General features: G+C 43.5%; 1 pseudogene; it reads left to right on the plus strand.

Annotated features, from left to right (window-relative positions):
* The first annotated feature begins 2,053 nt into the window (after positions 1 to 2,053).
* On the plus strand, positions 2,054 to 16,180 carry LOC118632724 (annotated as a pseudogene).
* The last annotated feature ends 5,367 nt before the right edge of the window (positions 16,181 to 21,547 follow it).

Below are 21,547 nucleotides of genomic sequence, written 5' to 3' on the forward strand. Positions count from 1 at the left end.
TTTCTCTCTCTCCCCCTCTCGCTTCCTCTCTCTCTAACACCAATAAAGAAAAAATTAAGCAAACAACAAATCACAAGGCAAGATCTTCTGTCAGCAAAAAAGATTATAGCCTGCTTTATGGTGATACTCACCGTACTGCAGTGGTCTAGAACGGATCCCACAGTATCTCCGAGTGTGCCTGTACTGTAACAAAGCACCGCAGACCGGGTGGCTTAAAACAACAGAAAATGTAATCTCACAGTTCTGGTGGCCAGAAGTCTGAAATCAAGGTGTCGGACAGCCACGTTCCCTCTGAACCTGTAGGGGATCCCTCGGCGTCCCTCCCCAGGTTCCAGGGGCGGCCGTGGAGCCTCAGCGTACCTCCAGTCTCTGCCTCTCCCAGCGCACGGCACTTTCCTGTCCGCACTGGATTAGCACCCACCTAAGGACCTCATCTTAGCTTGATCATGCCTGCAAGAACCCTATTCACACTCACAGGTACCAAGGATTAGGACTTCAATCGATCTTTTGGGGGACACAATTCAACCCAGAGCAGATACACAGAGCTTACTGTGTGCAGGGACTGTTCCCAGTGTTTCATGTGTATTAACTGATTGAATCCTTACAACACCCCTGTGAGAGAGGCGTGGTTACCATGCCCACCTGGTAGAAAAAGAAAGTGAGGCGGACAGGTGAATAATGGGCCCAAGTCCAAATTTCAAATAAACGCGGAAGGCGGATGTCCCCTCTCTCTTTCCTCCAGCCCTCTCTCTTTCCGTCTCCTTCTTCTTGAGTAATTAGAGAGCTAATGTGTGGGACTTGTTAGATAGTACTCCTCAAACCTGGATGTGCCTAGAGATCACCTGGCAGTCTCGTTCAAGTGTAGGTTCTGGATTCATGGGCGGAGCTAGGAGAGTCGAGTCTGCCTTTCCAAGCAGCTCCCAGGTGCTTCTGCACAGCCCACACTCTGATTAACAAGAGCACTTGGTTCCCAGGTTCTAGCCAGAGCAGAGAGACCAGGGTGCTTTTTAAAATGACTAAGTCTCAGAACCCACTTAGAACCTATTACTCGGAGTCTCTAGGGTGCGGCCTCAGAATCTGTATTTTAAGGGAGGCGATTCTGAAGGGCACTCCGACTTGCAAATTACTGGTTTAGACCAACTAACTGTTGATTTGAATTGGCCTGTTATAATTTGTGATCACACTGTAGCTAAGATAATGATATCTAGTTAAAAGATGGTAATGAGGACGTTGAAAATTGGTTGAGTAACCATATCCAAAAAATATATCAACCCAGAAGCAGCCCATTAAGTGAGTGGTATGACCTTGTCCTAGGCAAGATATATGTAAGTGACTTACATAAAGTCAGAAAAAGTACACTTGTCCGTTTTGGGATGGTAAAAGGATGGGTGGGAAAACAAATGTGATTACTGAAAGGAAATCAAGGTTTAACAGGCTAAAACACTGAGCTAAAAGCATACTAAGCTTAAGTCCTACAATCAGGTTTATAAAATGGATTGTGGAAGTAAAGGATGGAGAAAACCTGGGCTGATAATTTTTTTGTATAAAAGAACCTCGAGAGTTTAGTTAATCGCCAATTTAATAAAAGCCAACAATATAGTGCAACTATCAAAACATTTCAAACCATTTAAATCTCTATTTCTATTAACATAGAAAGGCAGTCTCTGGGTTCTGTGCCCGGTCAGAGCAGAGCTGGGGTGTCATGTTCACATCGGGGAGCCAAGTATTAAGGGTGGCATTCGATCGTGCCCTGTGGAGAAAGATCAGGTTGGCAAAGAGTTTGTAAGTCATAGCCCCTAGAGCATGGGTGAAAAAATGGATACTGTCTTAGATTGCAGAAGACAAAAGACTACTTGCCCTCCATCTAAAAGTACTTGGGAGCTTGATGCCTGAGGAGAAATGGCCTGGTTCTAAGTAGCCTTAAAGGGGCAGAAGGAGGAGGGTGGATGGAAGTTGCAGGGAGGCAATCTCTTAGTCAGTGTCTATGGAAGAACATTCTCAGACTTGGCCTGATTAATGGCGGAATTGGAGGCTGGATGGAAGATTCAGCTCCATGTTCCTGAAAGTGCTCGGCGAGCTGTGTCATGGAGAGGATACTTTTCTCCGTGTTGAACGCTGGGCGGCCTTTGACACGCTTGCAGCTGAAAAGGTTTGTGATTTTGAGACTGTGTAGACAAAGTTGCATTCGTTTATTATCGAGAGTTTGCCTCATCTCCCAGAAGGTTTCGTTTTCGTTTCCTGTTTCTCAAAAACAGAAATGATTATGTCCAGATTTAACATTTCTTTGAAGGTGGTTTGATGCTGTTAAAAATAACATTTTGGCATAAGAAAAATATTTATAGTCTCAGTTAATACGTTGTTATGCACCTATTACTGACAGAAATTAATCATCATAATAGCTAACCCATACAGAGCTATGTATCAATCATTGGTCTTAGCACATATTAGCTCATTTAACCGTACCACAACCCAGTAACTGTATGATAGCATTATCCCTATTTTTCAGAATGAGGAAACAGTCACCAAGACATTAAATAACTCCCTGAGGTCACACAGCTAGAGGACAGAGCCAGAATTCAAACCCAAACAGCGAGGCTCCAGGATTGCTACTGTTTTTTTAAAGAAAAATGTATTTTATTGATTTTTTTTAGAGAGAGAGGAAGGGAGAAAGAAACATCAATGTGAGAGAGAAACACTGATTAGCTGCCTCCTGCACGCCCCTTACTGGGGATCAGGTGGGCAACCCAGCATGTGCCCTGACCAGGAATGGAACCGCGACCTCTCAGTCCAAGGGATGATGTTCAATCCACTGAGCCACACTGGTTGGGCAGGATTGCCACTCTTAACCACCATACCAAACTACCTCTCTCTTTTTTTTTTTTTTACATTTATCTTCAGGTAGAGTGGGAGTGGGGTGAGAGAGACACACTGACTGGCTGCCACCCACACGACGACCCAAACCAAGGCCAGGGACAAACTGCAACCAAGGTACGTGCCCTTAGCAGGAACCGAACCCAGGACTCTGGTCTGCAGGCTGATGCTCTAACCGCTGAGCCAAACCAGCCAGGGCCCAAACTACCTCTTTATGCTACATTGTAAGATACAGTCTCAAAGCTGACTACCCATTAGGCACAATCCCTAGAACCCAGGATACTCTTAGAGGTCCACTAAACTTTTAGTTTCTTTTAAAATCAGAAGAAACAAAAATCTAGAATTGAAGAAATGTTTCACATTTTTCCCTCATACCAGGAAAAAAAAAAAAGACAATGTTGGGGCCGTGAAAATGCATTTTGGTGGGAGAAGGCCCACGAAGGCCAATTGTGGCTCCGCCAGTCCTACCTGCAGGAATGTTCAAAACACGTGTCTTGGAAAAGGTGGTGTCCCCCCCCCCCTTTTCCCCCACATCCTTCCATGTATAATCTCTGCCTTTTTAAAAGTACTTTGCCACCAAGTTCGGTGGGTGGCTGGTTCCAAAAGCTGTGTTCCCTCCCATTTCTGCGCGCCAGCCTGAGGCAGGGATCCCGAGAAAAGCTGGAAATCTTGACGGACACGTGGAGGAACTCGCGATTCTTTCCTGAGTTGCTTCTGAAAGGCTACAATCTCACTTTCAAAAATGTGGTATTTTAACTCCACCTTGTGATTAAACTGATGCTCCTCTTTCTTTGAGGAGACATGAGTGATGAAGAGGAAATTCCAAGTGCAGGCAAGAACATGATCAAAGGCATGGAAGCAGGGAGCCGGGAGAAATATTAATCCAGCATGGGTGTGGGAGGAGACGAGGGTCGCAGGTCAGAAATGTACTCACCCTCCCCGCTAGAAGAATTGGATCTCTAGAGAGTAGTGGGGGAAAGCAGTGTGAGTTATTGCAAAATCCGTTTGGTGCCAAAGAAGACAGTCTCGTCTGGCAGTGGGAACACGTCCGCGGAGAACGCTGCGCGGAGCCTTGGGGGCTGGAAGGCAACCAAATTGCTCGTCAAGAGAGTAGCATTTGCCTCGGGCTGATAGAAAAGGAGGCGTGACTGGTATTTTACAACAGATGTAAAAACACTTCCTCGAAATAGGAATAATACAGGCAAGGAAGAAGATCTTCTAGGAAAATGCAATCTGTTTCATGTGTTTCATGCAATCTGTTTTGGGAATCTAGAAAGAGGATTTGCAGAGGTAAAAAACCTAGACCTAGAGCCTGCAACCGGGAGGCTGAAGCTGTGCAGGTGAGCAACTCAGAGGATCAGAGAAGATGAGGCTTTTGTAGCACAGAAATTCCAAAGGGAAGAATTGCACCTGAACAGCATTAAAGGTGCAGCAAGTGTTTTTGAAAGAAACATTTTCTTGGTAGTGGTACTTGCTTTTATGCTGGGGCAAAAGAAACCTCTACTGTGGCCCTGCTCCTTAGGCCCCCACATTTTATTTTATTTTATTTTTTAATCCTCTCACCTGAGGTTATTTTTCTATTTCTCTTCAGACAGAGTGGGAGGGAGAGAGAGGGAGAGGAGGGAGAGAAAGAAACATCAGTGTGAGAGGGACACATCAACTGGCTGCCTCCCACATGACCCGGACCAGGGCTGGGATGAACTGCAACTGAGGTACATGCCCTTGGCCAAAATCAAACCCGCGACTCATTGGTCCGCGGGCCAACGCTCTACTGCTGAGCCAAACGGGCCACGGCTCAGGCCTCTACATTTTAAATTACCTTCTTTGAAAGTTACTAAGTCTTATTTGGTCTAGAACCCAGTCTGGGACCCACCTGAGACTGTTATCTATTTTCTCCTGTGTGGAATGTTCTCTGATCTTCTGCCTCATGCCTTCGGGGTCAACTAGATGTCCCTAGGCACTCTGCAACAAGTACCTGTGGGTCCTCCCAGGGACCTGCTGTGGCCTGGCTCCAGTTTCAGGAGGGTGGCCTGAAATGCTTCTGTGTGGGTTCTTTCACGGGATCACACCAGATTGGACCTACAACCACCAGAATAGAGATTGGAGGGAAATTTTTTTTTTTTTTTTTTTTTACTGTATATGTTTTTATTGATTTTAGAGAGGGAGAGAGGAAAAAACATCAAAGAATTGCCTCTCATTGCACCCTGACCAGGGATGGAGCTGCAACCCGGGTATGTGCCCTGAATGGAAATAGAACTAGTCACCTTTTGCTGCACAGGACAACGCTCAACCAAATGAGGCACATCGGCCAGGGCAAGAAAATATTTTTTTTGGCTTCATTAAGATATAGTTCACATACCATACAATTTACCTACTTAAAGTATACAACAATTTACCCACAAACTATTTACCCTGCATATTCCAGGATCATTCTTGCCTACAACATAGAAATATCGAAATGAATGTGCAGATAGAGGCAAATTGGTTATTTCGCGATGGATCTCACAGAGACAGGGCAGAATGGATTGTGTAGCTACAGACAAGAATGATGTATTGTGATCAGTTGTCTACAAATTAGAATTGTTAAAACTGCTTCTATTAATTCAGACTCAGACAATCCAGGAGGGATGTTCTCTAGAGGCTAGGACATACTCTTAGTACACCAATTCTTTTTTTTTTTCTTTATTGATACTAGAGAGAGAGGAAGGGAGTGGAAGAGAGAGGTAGAAACATCGATGAGAGAGAACATCGACTGGCCGCCTCCTGCATGCTCTGCACTGGGGATCAGGCCCACAACCTGGGCATGTGCCCTGACCGGGAATCGAACTAGCTACCTCTTGGTGCATGTGTTGACACTCAACCATTGAGCCACACTGACCAGGCACACACTGATTCTTAATCAGTCTTTCCTTGTGATATTGATGATGATGATGATAATAATTATTACTGAGTGACTACTATGTGCAGGCACTATGCTAAACGCTTTAACAACATTACTTCAATTAATTCTTTTTTTTTTTAAGTTTTTGTTGATTTTTTTTTCTTTATTGCTTTTAGAGAGAGAGGAAGGGAGAGCGAGAGAGAGATAGAAACACCGATGAGAGAGAACATTGATCAGCTGCCTGGGCCCACAACCAGGACATGTGCCCTGACCGGGAATCCAACTAGAGACCTCTTGGTGCGTGGGTCGACACTCAACCACTGAGCCACACCGGCAGGGCCAATTAATTCTTATAATACACCGTGAGGAAGGTATTATGTTTATTTTACAGATGATAAAACCGAGTTAAAGAGAGAAGGCACTACATCTACAACTGTAAATCCAGCAGGCGACACAGGATTCAGTTAGATCTGACTCCAAAGCCCGGCTTCGGTGGCTATATTTTCGGTGTTATGTCTGGAAGACCATCGCCTAATTCAAGGTCACGAAGCTCCGGATCTTCATTTGATAGTTTCCGCTCTTTCATTTAGGTCCTTGATCCACTTTTATTTCATTTTGTATATATGTGTGGTAGGGGTTCAACTTCATTCTTTGAATGTGGATAGCCAGTCGTCCCCCCACAGTGACTGAAAATTCATTCTCGCCCCTGTTGGACTGTCGCGGTGCCCCCGTAAGACGCCACCTGAACATAAAGATGTGGGTTGGTTTTGTGCGTTTGTTTGGCCTCTCAATTCTATTCCATTGATCTGCACCTCTCAATACTTAGTTTTTAATGTATGTCACTGCTCAAAAATAACTCAAAGAGTTATCTGGATCTGAGAAAGAGTGAAGATACAGAAAATACAAAATGAAATCATTTTAACCAGCTGGCTAAATTATTAACATATGAAGACTGAAGAGACCTTTATCAGGTAAATAAACCTTTTATTATGAAATGATGACATAAAATGATAAGCAATATTTAAAATTTTTATCCTATTTTGAGTGCCATTTACAAAGCTACACCAGCCTTCTCTCAGGCCTTGCTTACCTGATTTCTATCCATTCTGTTACTTTCTACTTTTCTCTGTTCTGCTGTTTTTGTTATGTCTTTGAAAACAACGTATGTCTGCATTTCATTTTTTTACACAGTCTACGAGTCCAAGGGTTTAACTGAAAAGTTCATGCCATGGATCTTTTCTGTGATCACTGACTTATTTTCCCCCCTCTCATTATTTGCACATATGATAGGCTCTCTATTTGTCTTGCTTTTTTTCATGTTTTCCTTCTCTTTTTTGATTCTTTTGGATTGATCAAAGTTTTTCTCATTCCATTTTTCTGCCCTATCAGTTTGGAGCATATATATTTAATTTCTATTATTTTGGTGGTCTGCCTTAGAATTTTAACATACACACTTAAAATATCAATTTAATCAATACATTTCAAAAAGTATCTTAGAATGTCTGACTCAAAACAGTCTCCTTCAGGTTACATACTATTGTTATCTAATCTTTTACTTTTCTTACTGTTTTTACTCCAAAAAGAATACATTAATTTATATTGGCTATAGGTAATATTTATTTATATTTATCTACATGTATTTCTGTTGCTTGGAATTTATTAAACGTTATAAATCTGAGTCATTCATGAATCCTGACAAAATTTATTTCTTTAAATATTTCTTGTCCCTCATTCTCTCCTTTATTTCATTCTAGTAATTTAAGACATAGATTGACCCTTCCATGCTACCTGCCACATTTTAATCTGGGTTGCTTTCTGGGCTTTTTTTAGATCATCTTCTAGTCCATCAGTTCTCGCCAGAAAGAGCCTGAATATACAAAAGACAATGGCCACTCATACATTATAATTGAACTCTGTCCACAAAAGAACGAGCAGCCCATAGAAAAGCCTTATGAGAGTTTATCTGAGCCAAATTTTGAGGACATTCCCAGAAGCAAAATTGCAACAGACAGAAAATGCTCCAGGGCATGGCAGCTCCCCAGCTCCTTCAAGTGCTTAAGGAAGGTGCATGAAATCCACTGTGGCAGATGAACGAGGTGGGAGAGAGCAAAGTGGGATAATCTCTAGGACTGAATAAAACACAGAATGAAAAAAACACATTCTTCTTGCCCTGGCTGGTGTGGCTCAGTGGTTAGAGTATTGGCCCATGCACCAAAGGGTCATGGGTTCAATTCCCAGTCGAGGGCACAAAGAGATGGTCTGAGGGGTTCTGTGGTCTCCTGCCCTGGCGCCTGTGGCTGTACCCTTCGAGAGGTCCAGAAAGGAAAAGTACTGCTTCAAAGGCACGTTATCCTGGATAGATAAGAACAATGCACAGGGCTCGATTAAGGTAAAGACTGACCTTTGCTAAGGAAGCTATAGGCCTGGGACGTGAGTACCTGCTATGACTCGCCCAGTGAGGAATTTGCGATCAGACCATTCTGTGTGATTACTTTGTTTGGTTCACTGAGCTTGTCAGGCCTGCCTTGTGCCCCCCTCTGAGCTAGTCAGGTTCATCACAAAACCCTTTATTGTTCACAACTTTAACCCATAGGAGAAGCCTAGGAAGCCAAACGACAACCCCTGCACCCATCCATCCAGAACAGTCAAGACCTGGTTGGGAACTGCCCACTTTCCAATTTCTTTGCTTTGGCGTCCAACTGAGGACCAATCAGAAAAGATCAAATATGCTCCCCAAACCAGCCACACAAAACGACCACTTCTAGTCAGCCTACCTCCAGGTTCCCTGTGCCAATAACCTCTAATCAGAGGTAACCTGAATCCTTCCATTTCTGTCGCTACCAAGCTTAGCCATTCCCTGACTGTCTTTGAGTCTCTGCCAAACTCAAGCAGTGAAGACCCACTCCTTGCTGTAGCAAGCTCGGAAGAAATGGTGTTTTCATTGGGCTGGTCTTTGTTACAGCACTAAATAAGGCTACTCTGCCGTATGATGCTTCCACTTGCTCTTTTAAATTTCAATTTATATATTTTTCAGTTGTAAAAATTCCATTTGATTCTTTTTCAAAACTACCTGATGTTTTATTTTGTAATCTTCACCTGAGGATATGTTTTATTGATTTTTAGAGAAAGAAGAAGGGAGAGGGAGAGAGAGAGAGAGAAACATCGATGTGAGAAACACTGATCGGTTGCTTCCTGTACATGCCCCAACTGGGGATCAAACCCATAACCTACGTATGTGCCCTGACCGGCAATTGAACCCACAACCTTTTGGTGTATGGGATGACGCCCCAACCAGCCGAGCCACTTGGTCAGGGCTACGTGGTCATTTTTATATCTTCTTGTTCTTTTGCTGTTTCTTTTTCTTGTTTCTGCCAGCACATTAAACATATGCAATGATTCTAATATCTGAAGTATTTATGAGGTTGTTTTATCATTTGTTGTTTCTGCTGTCTCTCATTCATGGTAACTTATTTTCTTGAATGTTCCTTGATTTTTTAAATTATTATTCTGAGCCCAAATATGTTATGCTTTCTGTGGGAGTTGCCTGAGGCCTGACCTGAGAGTACACTCTCTAGGAAAATATTTGTATTTGCTTCTTCTGGGCACCTGGGAAAATTCAGAATTACTTAAAATGAAGTTGTTGTGTGAGTCTCAGCCTGACAGTGATGTTCTGCCCAGGAATGCTGAGGTGCTCCCCCAGGACGATAGAGTCTTAGTGAGCCCCATGGACATCCCCCCCCACCCCCACACCTGGGCCAGTGTTGTAGCTGGATCGAACATTGTGCTTATCATGACGGCAGTACACACCTCAGATAAAATACAAGACACGGCATGCCCGAGGACCACGCAGTAAGATTGGGTAGAGAAAGAGGGAGGAAGTGTGGACCTGAGGCTCTGCATTTATTAGGGTTCGAGTGTGGGGTTCCTAGGGTATCTTGGATGCACTTTTTATTGGCAAATTTAAAGCATAAAGTGGGAATTAAGGCGTGGGATTAGAGAAGTGGGTCACTTAGGTGGTCTAAGTTACACAGGACTTTCTAAAAGAGGAACTTCATGCATGGTGGGGTGGCCTGGTTCCTTATCTAACTGTTTTACTAGTAACTGTGTCATAACGCTGGTAATGGGTCTATTCAAGATGGATGTCTCGGAAGCGAGTGCCTTGGCAATGGAAAGCTTAATGACAGACACTTACACTACAGTCAGAAAGCCTGGGCTCTTTCCAGATCTCAGCTATTGTAAATAGCGCTGCTATGAACATAGGCGTGCGTATATTCCCTCTGATTGGTGTTTCAGGCTTCTTAGGATATATTCCGAGAAGTGGGATCACTGGGTCAAACAGCCCAAGTGCCTGTCAGCAGATGAGTGGATAAAAAAAGCTGTGGTACATTTATACAATGAAATACTATGCAGCTGTAATAAAGAAAGATCTCTTACCCTTTGAGATGACATGAAGGGACGTGGAGAGTATTATGCTAAGCGAAATAAGCCAGTACGAAAAAGACAAGTACCATATGATCTCTCTTATTTATGGAATATAATGAACACAATAAACTGATGAACAAAATAGATCCAGAGACATGGAAGTAGGGAACATAATGACAAACCTCAGAGGGATGGGGGGTAGCGGGGTGGGAAGAGAGAAACCAAAGAACTTATATGCATATGTGCACAACCAACGGACACAGACAATAGCGTGGGGAAGGCAGGAGAGGGATGAGAGCAGGGTGGAGGAGATCAATGGGGGGGAGGGGGAGACATTTGTAATACTTTCAACAATAAAGATTTAAAAATAAAGAAAAAAAGCTGATGTCAGACACACACTGCAGAAGTGCCCCTGGAGAGGTTTTCTATCCACATTGCAGCATGCGCTCCTCACTCCCTTCGAGAGCACTGCAGGAGAGTGAAAGCCTATGGCACTGTTTTTGTGCAGATTTATGAACCAAATGTGTCAGCAATAATATTTCAAACTGAATATGTAGTCAGGCATTGCCTATTTGATCAGTATCTTCTAAATGTCTAAACGATTAAAAAATAATTAATTACCCTTTAATATATAAGAAGCGATCACAGCCCAGCCAGTGTGGCTCAGTGGGTTGAGCGTTGTCCCATGGACCAAGAGGTCCTGGTTCAATTTCTGGTCAGGGCACATGCCCAGCTTGCTGGCTCGATCCCCAGTAGGGACTGTGCAGGAGGCAGCAGATCGATGTATCTCTCTCACATCAATGCTTCTATTTCTCTCTCCCTTCTTGTCTCTCTAAAAAATCAAAACATGTTAAAAAAAAAAAATGATCACAATATATGGCAAGTATATTTTAACAAACATAATAGAACTTACGGTCCCCTTCCATAGAATGGGGAGTAAGTTTAAATGAGTCTACATATTTTTCTAGCTACACACACACACACACACACATTTTTTAAAGACATACATTGCGGAATCTATGACTTGAGCTTCAAGAATCTGGACAATCTCAAAATATTTCTTTAAGTTGTGTCACACATTTAAAGATTTTTTTTCCCTCCATGTTATTTTAGTTCGAATTTTTATAGAAATAGCAATGTCTGGGCCTGTATAAAATTCATGCCAACTGTGTCTTTTTCTTGTTCCTGGCAGTCATCTGTGTCTCCAAGTTCCAGCTCATTGTCTACAGTAGTTATTGCTCTGTACTAGGTATACCAGATGACTAAAGCAGGAGCTCCCGGTTAGTGAAGAGGAAATAACCAGAAGGAAAATAGACTTTGGTCTGTGTTCTAACTCAGCAACCAAATTTGATGAAGCATAAAGGGAGGAGGGAATCGTTCAAGTGGAGGGTCCGGGAAAGGCCTCCAGGAGAAAGTGTCGTCCTAGGTTTCCCGGGAAGCTAAGAGGTGTTTGACAGGGACTGGCTTTCCTGACAAAGATCTGGTTTCATTATTGATCAGGCCCACAAAAGAGAGATCTGTCTTCAAATGGAGAGGTAGTTAAGAATTCAAGAGACTTTTTACCCTCTGGGGAGAACAAAACCTGAGCCAGGAAAACTTGGGTTGGATTCAGTTGGCTAAAGAGAGGTTTCCAGAAATGAGAAAATTCTGAGACTTAACTCCTAAGCTTCACTTCAATTGTTTCACCTGTAGCAGGAGGGCTTTGGGTCACACAGTATAGTTCAAACATGTGGTCTATCAGTCAGTCATTCAATCATGTCTCCACAGTGGAGCACCAATAAAAACTCTGTAGTGCACCTTGAACATAAAAAATTAATTTATGAAACTCCAAACACTGAGGCTCAGATGAGCATCTCTGGCTGACAATACTCGAGTGCATTGCCACACCCTGATGCCAGGATGACCCCACTGGAGAAAGTGGTGGGAGCTCTGCATTTGGCATCCTCCCAAACTCTGCTCTAGAAGTGAGGCACTCACCCAGGATGGACTAGCCCTTAGTGAGCCCCACAGACGTTTCCCCTACCACCACCAGAGCAAATGTCGTGGCTGCATGACTAAACATGTTGTAGACAGCGGTTCTCAACCCGTGGGTCGCGACCCCTTTAGGAGGTCCAATGACCCTTTCACAGGGGTCGCCTAAGACATAACAGTAGCAAAATTACTGTTATGAAGTAGCAATGAAAATAATTTTATGGTTGGGGGTCACCACAACATGAGGAACTGTATTAAAGGGTCGCGGCATTAGGAAGGTTGAGAACCACTGTAAGGAATGTTTTGAAGTGTGGAGACTGCCCTTAAACTCTGTAGTTTGATTAACCTGGGCAATCATTGACAAAATCCACCAGGTATTAGCTACAGAACATGCCTCAACAAAGTTCAAGAATCAGTAGTATGCACATTACTATTTCTGGCAACAATGCACGATCGAAAAATCAACAAAAACAAAAAATAAAGACCCTTATATACTGGGAATTTTTAAACCACCTATAGGTTATGGATCAACATAGAAATTATATGGAACTTAGTAAATACTGGAAAGTCAGTGATAATAAAAATACTATCCAAACTTGTAGATGCAACAAAAGCAGCTCTTAAAGGAAAATTCAAACACATTAAGGGGAGAAAAGGCTAAACATTAATAACACCAGGCTTAGGAAGTTCAAGAAAGAATACCAGAATTATCTCTAAAAATGTAAAAATCAGGAAATAATAAATTTAGACAAAAAACCCAAAGAAATTTTTATTTTTATTTTTTTATATTTATTGTTGAATGTATTACAGATGTTCCTCATTTATCCCCCATTGACCCCTTCCTGCCCACTCCCGCCCCCCTCCTGCCTTTTCCCATACTGTTGTCTGTGTCCATTGGTTAGGCATATAAGTTCTTTGGTTTATTTCTTCCTACTCCCCAACCCCCTTCCCTTTGAGGTTTGTCTGTCTAGCAACCAATCTACACTTCTTAATCCCTTCACCTTTTTCACCTATTCCCCCAACCCCACTCCCATCTGGCAACCAACAAAATGTTCTCTGTATCTATGAGAATGTTTCTGTTCTTCCTGTTCATTTTGTTTGTAGATTCAATTGTCGATAGATATGTATTCATTGCCATTTTGTTTGTTCATATATTTTATCTTTTTCTTCAAAAAGACCCTTCAACATTTCACATAATAATGGTTGGGTGGTGATGAACTTCTTTAACTTTTTCTTGTCTGGGAAGGTCTTTATATGGCCATGGATTCTAAATGATAGCTTTGCAGGATAGAGTAATCTTGGTTGTAGGTTCTTGGTTTTCATCACTCTGAATATTTCTTGCCACTCCCTTCTGACCTGCAAAGTTTCTTTTGAGAAATCAGCTGACAGCCTTATGGGAACTCCCTTGTAGGTAACTAGCTGCTTTTCACTTGCTGCTTTTAAGATTCTCTCTTTGTCTTGAACCATTTGCATTTTGATGATGATGTGTCTTGGTGTGGGCCTCTTGGGGTTCATCTTGTTTGGGACTCTCTGTGCTTCCTGGACTTGTATGTCTGTTTCCTTCACCAAGTTAGGAAAGTTTTCTGCCATTATTGTTTCAAATAGGTTTTCGATTTCTTGTTCTCTCTCTTCTCCTTCTGACACCCCCAAGATGCGAATGTGGGCACGCTTGAAGTTGTCCCAGAGGCTCCTTACACTAGCCTCATTTTTTTGGATTCTTTTTGCTGTTCTGATTGCATATTTTTGGCTTCCTTAGATTCCAAATTGATGGTTTGCTTCTTAGCTTTACCTACTCTACTATTGAATCTGTGTAAATTATTCTTTATTTCAGTTAGTGCCTCCTTCATTTCTGACTGGTCCTTTTTTATGCTCTTGAGGCCCTCACTAAGTTCATTGAGGTTCTCACTAAGTTCACTGAGCATCCTTATAAGCAGTATTTTGAACTCAGTATCTGTTATGTTGCTTATCTCCATTTTGCTTAGTTCTTTTCCTGGGGTTTTGTTCTGTTCTTTCATTTGGGACCTGTTTCTTTGTCTCCTCATCTTGGCTGCCTCCCTGTGTTTGTTTCTGTGTATTACTTAACGAGTGGTATGGGTCTACCTGAGACCAGATGCTGCTTGTTTGAAAGAATTTAGGAAAACCTGAAGCAGAATCCAAGACAGGTCAATCCTATGGTTAAGCAACTGGCAACTGCTTGGGTGGGTTTAAAAGTTGGGTGGGGCGGGGCCTCAGGGAATCACCAGGGCAGGGCTACCAGTGTGAGCCAGGTTGCTGGAGTCCCAGATATGGTGGCTGTCTGCCGCCCCAGGGAAGGGCTCACCAAAGGAACAAAGGCCTCTGACAGCACGTTTATCCCGGAGAAAGCCCCCTCTCCAGCCCTCGCTCCAGTGCCAAACAGCTCAGTTTTTCCCTGTACATCTCTGGTGCCCCTCGAGCTGCCTCCTCTCCAAGCTTAGAGGGAGTGAGTCCGATAAGTCCGTGTGTGCAGGCCCTTTAAGAGGAGTTGCCTGGGGCTCCAGCCGCCTCAGCCTCCCTGAGCCTCAGTTCCCGCTGGTTTTTCCAGCCAGAAGTTATGGGGATTCTCTTCCTGGCACTGGAACCCTGAGCAGGGCACCTGGTGTGGGACGGGGACCCCTCAGTCCTCAGGAAGGACCTTCCCAGCCGAGGTGTCCTCCTGATTTTCATCCGCCACACGTGGGTGTCGTGCCTCTGCCCCTCCTACCAGTCTGGATGTGGCTGCTGCTTTAATTCCGTAGTTGTAGGACTTCCATTCAGCTCGATTTCAGGTGGTTTTGAATGATGGTTGTTCTGTAGTTTAGTTGTAACTTTGATGTGGTTGTGGGAGGATGTGATACCACGTTTACCTACCCGCCATCTTGACCAGAAGTCCCCAATGAAATTTTTAAAAACCTCAGCAAATTATATTATGTAGTTTTCACTAACACCCTCTTTATAAACAGACATATAGCTTACAATTATTTACTGCAAAGAAACTGTGGACTGAAGAAGACACTAATGTAAACACAAGCAAATAACAAATTGAAGAACTGACATTTCTCACACTTCCTAGTACATGCTTCACAGGAGATGAAGTCCTCTTTAGACAACAAGCTAATACACTTGAAAAGATTATATAGTAAAAGAATCCTTGAAAATGTTTTCATTGTCCCACAGTTTTTGTTGCTAAAATTACAAAAGTATAATGACACCTTCTAAAAACTCTCATGGTTGCATTTTAAAAACATGGAAAAAGAATTTGTTAACCTGTTTTTAAACTCTTCTAAATGAGGGTGGGGCAGACGAAGGGGGGCCAGGGCAGCTAGGCGCCTCTGTAATGGGGCTGGCAAGGCCAGAAGTGGCCCCAACCTCTTTCCTTAGCCTGCATCGGCCTAGTCTGGTTGCAGGTACCTATGCACCCTGCAGGCTCTGAGCCCGTGCAACTATTACAAAAATCAAAATGTGGATTTCTGAGACAAGAAGGTGATCGAACTGGGTGCGGGGACCTGCACGGTGGGGATCTTGGCGGCGCTGCAGGGTGGGGCGAGGTTACCATCACTAACCTGCTCCTGGCCCTAGAACAGATCCAGGGCAACATTCAGGCTCATGTGCCAGCTGGAGGCCGAGCCCCGGTCTGCGCTTTGTCCTGGGGGGATTGACCAGCATGTCTTCCCTGGCGACTATGACCTGGTGCTGGGGGCTGATGTCATGTATCTGGAGCCCACCTTCCCACTGCTGCTGGGGAGCCCCCAACACCTGTGCAGGACCCATGGCACCGTCTATCTGGCCTCCAAGATGAGAAAGGAGCATAGGACAAAGAGTTTCTTTCAGCACCTCCTGCCCCAGCGTTTCCAACTGGAGCTGGCCCGGCGAGATGAGGATGAGGGAACCAAGACCTGTTTGATGTCACCCTTTTGCTTCTCCAAATCCTTTGTCCTAATGAAGGAACTGCTATATCTCCAAAGCACCTCTCGTTCCTCCTTCCCTCTTAGTTCCCTCGGATACTACTGGGCAATGCAGGGAGGTACCTGTTGCTAAGAATCCTAGAACCCTGGCAGTGCTGGTTAGGGCACAAAGGAAGTTCCTAGCTCTTGTTCCCAGCAGAGGATGATGATGGGAGGGCGTTCGGGGTTTTTAGGGGAAGGGGGGTAAATGAGATGTGGAAGTAGTGGCTGCAGAGACTGTCACTGATCACTTCCGTACTGCTGTTGTCTTTTTACATATATAGCCAGATTCTACTGGCATTTCTTTAAAGGAAAGAAACATGAGCATTAAAGATCTCTACATCCAAAGAACTCGGGCTTTTGTTGGGGTGCTGGGAAGTAAGAAGCCTCAAACCACCCACTTCTTGCTTCTAGAGATAGTCTGGGGGGACCACGGCTCTAACTGGGTCAAGTCCTCCCAAGCCTGAAGCTGGGGATCGGCAGCAAAGCTGTCCATTGGCCTGTAGCTTCTTCATCCTTTTTGGAGTCGGGGCCCCCTCACTAAGTACTTGGTTCTTCTCTCTATTTTTCTTTAGGTTTTCAAGCCGTCAGTCCTTCTTTCCTAATGCGTTTTGCCTTCACCTCTTTTCTCTTCCCACTGTGGTAACTCTGGTTGGAGTTATGGCTCCTTGGGCCACATGTCACTTCCTCTGGCCTCCTGGCCTCCAACTATTAGGCTCTAACATCGTTCCTGCTTCTGCTGCTGCCTACAGAAGCAAGAATAAGCTCCTCTGCTTGGTGCTCGTCCATCCTGTGTAATCCCAAATTACCCCGTGCTTCACTTCCTACTGGTTTCCAAAATGCATCGCAACCTCGGGCCAAATTACAGAAGGTCTACTCTTTGTTCCCTAATCCACACCAGGTTTCCCCGACTTCTTTTTTTGTTCTCTTTGATAAGTCCCTCCTGGAAGTGCTATTTCTGTCAAAATCCTCATTCCTCTTTGCCTCTATCCTGAGAAATAGCTTTTCCTGAGTATTCTGTTTGGATGTAATTTCTTTCCTTTGATACCCTTTAACTGTTGTTCATTTTACGAGACTTACCTTGTCTTGTGTGGTCATGTGTCTGCTCCCTGTTTTCTCACCATTAGATGACCTTGGAGGGTAGGGCTGTAGTTTATTATCTCTAATTCACCGAAGCCTAGCATAGTTCCTGGCACACCATAATGTGCTCATTCAACAAATATGTACTGGGTTTGTTGAAGGGACTATGCCCTCACCTCCCTAGACAACCGACCTTTGGCAAATCTGTGAACCCACCCACCTGCCTCACAATTTCGTCTTGACTCATAAATGGATAATGAATATGAAAGAGCATTATTTTTAAAACATCTAAATTAAGAATTTTAGTGAGTTTCATATCTATGTGTTACAAAGGGGGGGGGGTGCAATACCTGTTGGTTTGCTAGACATCAGAGAAGATGGAAACTCGCTAGCTAGATCTTCAGCCAGACACTTGCACAGGTGGATGATGTGATAGACAATGATTAGTAAAAGGAGCTGAAGATGTATTTTTTCCCATTTGATCTAAGAATTTGTGTAAGCTATCTTTTCAGTATTAAGACAGGTAGATCAATGGAATATAATTGAGAGTCCAAAAATAAACTCATACCTTTATGGTCATTTTTTTGGAAGGGTGCCATGACAATTCAACAGGGGCAAGGGTCGTATTTTCAACAAAGGTGGTGGGACAACTGGCTATCCACATTCAAAGAATAAGTTGACCCCTACCACATACCATACAAAAAAAATGAACTAACAATAAAAGATCTAGAACTATAAAACTCTTAAAAGAAAACAGTTGTAAAGACTCATCACCTTGGGGTAGGCAATGGGTTTTGGATAGGACACCAAAAAATAATAATAGATAGATCAACTTCCACAAAATAAAATCTTTTGACTTGTAAAGGCCACTATCAGAAAGTGGAATGATAACCCACAGATGAAAAAAAAATTGTAAATCACATACATATGATAAGGGTCTAATGCCCAGAATATATGAAAAACTCATTTCTCAACAATAAAAAGAGAAACAACTCAATTTAAAAATGAATAAAGCATTTGAATAGACATTTCTCCAAAGAAGGTTTGCAAATGATCAGTAAGCAAGTGAAAATATGCTCAACAACACTGGTGACCAGGGACATGTAAGTCGAAACCACAATGAGATCCGACTTACACTCACGCAGAGCTGAAACCCCAGGCAGACAGGAACAAGTGCTGGTGAGGGCATGGGGAAACTGGAACCCTCGTATCACTGCTAGCGGGATTTTAAAATGGGACAGCTCCTTTGGAAAACAGTCTGGCATTTCCCCAAATGGTTGAACCTAACGTTAGACCCAGCAATTCCACTCTCAGGTATGTACCTGGATAAAAGTCATCCATGGATAATTTTAAATATCCATGTAAAAGCTTGTACACAAATGTTCACTCGTAGCATCATCACTCATAATAGCCAAAATGTAGAAACAACCCAGATGCCCATCATCTCTTGGAGAGTATGGATACATGCTACAACATAGATGAATCGTGAAAACATTCTGCGAAGGCAGAGAAGCCAGGCACAAATTCTATTTATGCGAAATGTCCAGAAGAGGCAAATCCACAAAGACAGAAAACAGATTCGTGGTTGTCAGGGGCGAGGGGAAGGAGGGAATGAGAGTGACTACTTATGAGTATGGGGTTTCTTTTGGAGGTAATGAAAATATTCTTAGGTTAGATGGTGGTGATGGTTGTACAACTCTGGGAATATCCTAAAAAAAATCTGAAATGTATACTTTCAAGGGGTGAATTTTATGGTATGTAAGTTATGTCTCCATTTTAAAAAGATTAAAAGAAGACAAGGATTGTAAGAAACTGAATTCATCCTCAGTGTTGTATTGCAGTGTCACGTGATCACCGATCATGTTTTCTTTTAAGAAGTATATTTAATTATATTGTTCTAATTAGTAAAAGCAATGGTTTTGTACTGCTACTAAATCAAACATAATTTAAAAGTAATTTTTAAATAACTTAATCTTTATTTTCTCCTTTAAAATTTAATCTGTCCTGTTTTTATTATACATAAACTATTAATGCAGCAGTACAAGGATATGATTTCTAAATATGTAAATATACATACATTGGAGATTAATGCACAAGGGGTTTTGTTTGTCTGTTTGTTTGTTTGTTTAAATCCTCACCTGAGGATATTTTTTCCTCTTATCTTCAGGTAGAGTGGGAGGGGGAGAGAGAGAGACACACACACACACACACTGACTGGCTGCCACTCACAGGACCCGACCAGGGCTGGGGACGAACTGCAACTGAGGTATGGGCCCTTGACCAGAATCGAACCCGTGACTCTTTGGTCTGCAGGCCAATGCTCTAACTGCTGAGCCAAAACGGCCAGGGCTGCACAGGGTTTTTTTGTTTTGTTTTGTTTTTTGTTTTTGTTCAGACAGAGTGGGAGGGAGAGAGAGGGAGAGAGAGAAACATCGATGTGAAAGGGACACATCGAGTGGCTGCCACCGGCACAACCCAACCAGGGCCGGGGACAAACTGCAACCGAGGTATGGGCCCTTGACTGGAACCAAACCTGGGTCTCTCTGGACCGCAGGCTGACGCTCTAACCGCTGAGCCAAACCGGCCAGGGCTGCACAGGGGTTTTTATTGATGCAACACAGTCAGCAAAGGTGAGAGACCACCACTTTGATGTCTTGTTTGACGGAAAAAAACTCAAAGAAACTGACATAAGAAAATCAGCAAGAGGTACAGACATAACTTTTAGCTTATATTAAGAATCCTGAGGTAAAGTGTGTGTATATGAATAAAATAAAAACACATCTGAAGGTCTCTGAATTTATATACATGATTTGTTCATTTTAACTACTTAAACTCTGTATGATGAGGTGGTAACTTGCTGCTAAGCAAAGGTTCTGTGTGGCTCCCCAGAAGAGGGTCACACCTTACAGACAGTGTACTAAAAATACATTCTTTGAGAATAATAACATTACAGTTCTTTCTTCAGTCATGTCCGTGACCGCGAGCCTGACATTGGCATGCTGTACCAATTTAGCTGGTACCGCAGACGTCGTCTGGTTCAGCATCCAATTTCTTTTCCTGGCTTGCCCTGGAAAAAGACAGTGGTGTCCCTGTAGTCTGTGATCTGTCTCTTCAAATGTTTGCCTGACCTCATTATCCAGAACACTCTATAAACACTCCTTCACAGCGCCGAGTTTGTGAAGGAGCAGGATACTCCCTTGGAAGTGACAAAGTAAAATGGAATGATCTGTCTAGCCAGGCTTGGCATAGACAGTTGCCAGGTTGCTATCAGTTTAATGAAAATGCATGAGCAGTGTGCTGGCCACAACCCTTTGTTCCTGAAACCCTGCTGTGAACGCTTACAGAAGAACCAGAAGCTGACAGGAAAGCCTGCCCCTCTGCTGGCATACTGCCCCCTAGCTGTTCTTCAGGAAGGGCTTTATACTTGGTAACTGGTCACAGGGCTCAGAGGCTGCACCCACCTCCCCAGAGGGCCTGCTAGCTGGCCTGCCGATCAATCATCCTTCCTTTCAGCAGGGTGACACTGTGGGAAGAACGCCTAGATTGTGTCTGAGTTTGAGGTCCAGGTCTTCCACCCTCTGGCCTTGGGGAAGTCACTCGACTTCCATGATCCTTGGTGTTCTCTTCTGTAAAGTGAAGATAATGATAAATATTGCATATGGTTGTTGTGAGGCTGAAATAAGAGAAAATATCTAAACACAGCATAGAATCTGGCACATAGCAGGTACTCAGGAGATGTTAGATTTCTTCTTTTATAAGTCTGGGATGGTTCCTCTACATTGTCCCACAGGTACTATGGCTGACACTGTTGGTGTTGCTTAACCAACAGACAAATAGCCATTTATTCTTCCTTTTGGTCGAGCACCTGATTTTATTTGGATGATGTTTGAACTTGGCTTCTGCTGAAGGCAGAGCCTAAGAGACTATTGTGTAGATGTTTTCTCGAAAGGTGATCCTAGGGATCAGGCATGAGGGGCTGGGAGTGTGGGGAAGAGAAGGAAGAAAATCCAATTGAAAGCTCACTGCTGTGAACAATGGAGTTGGGGTCCACCAGGACCTTCTAAAAAGCCTGCAGAACGCTCCTCAAAAGATAGGATGCAGGACCCTTGCTCCATTATTGATGGGACACAGTCAACAGAGGTTAGAGGCCAACGTTCCATCCTGCACTGGTTAAAGACAGGGGGTGTTAGCCCCCATACTCTTTCAAGCTCTCCATGTCCACCAGCTAACTGCACACACCACTGGTACCTGCAGTTTTGGAGAAGCCTAGGAGAGAAAGCATGGTTGTGTGCTTGAAGCAAGAGGCTCTCAGGGAGAACTGAGTCTGTGTGGAACTGCCCACCCCAGCCAGGACTGGCTAGATAATTTGCAGGACCCACTG

This window comes from Molossus molossus, unplaced genomic scaffold (genome assembly GCF_014108415.1).
Source record: "Molossus molossus isolate mMolMol1 unplaced genomic scaffold, mMolMol1.p scaffold_m16_p_17, whole genome shotgun sequence".
Taxonomy (NCBI): Eukaryota; Metazoa; Chordata; class Mammalia; order Chiroptera; family Molossidae; genus Molossus; species Molossus molossus.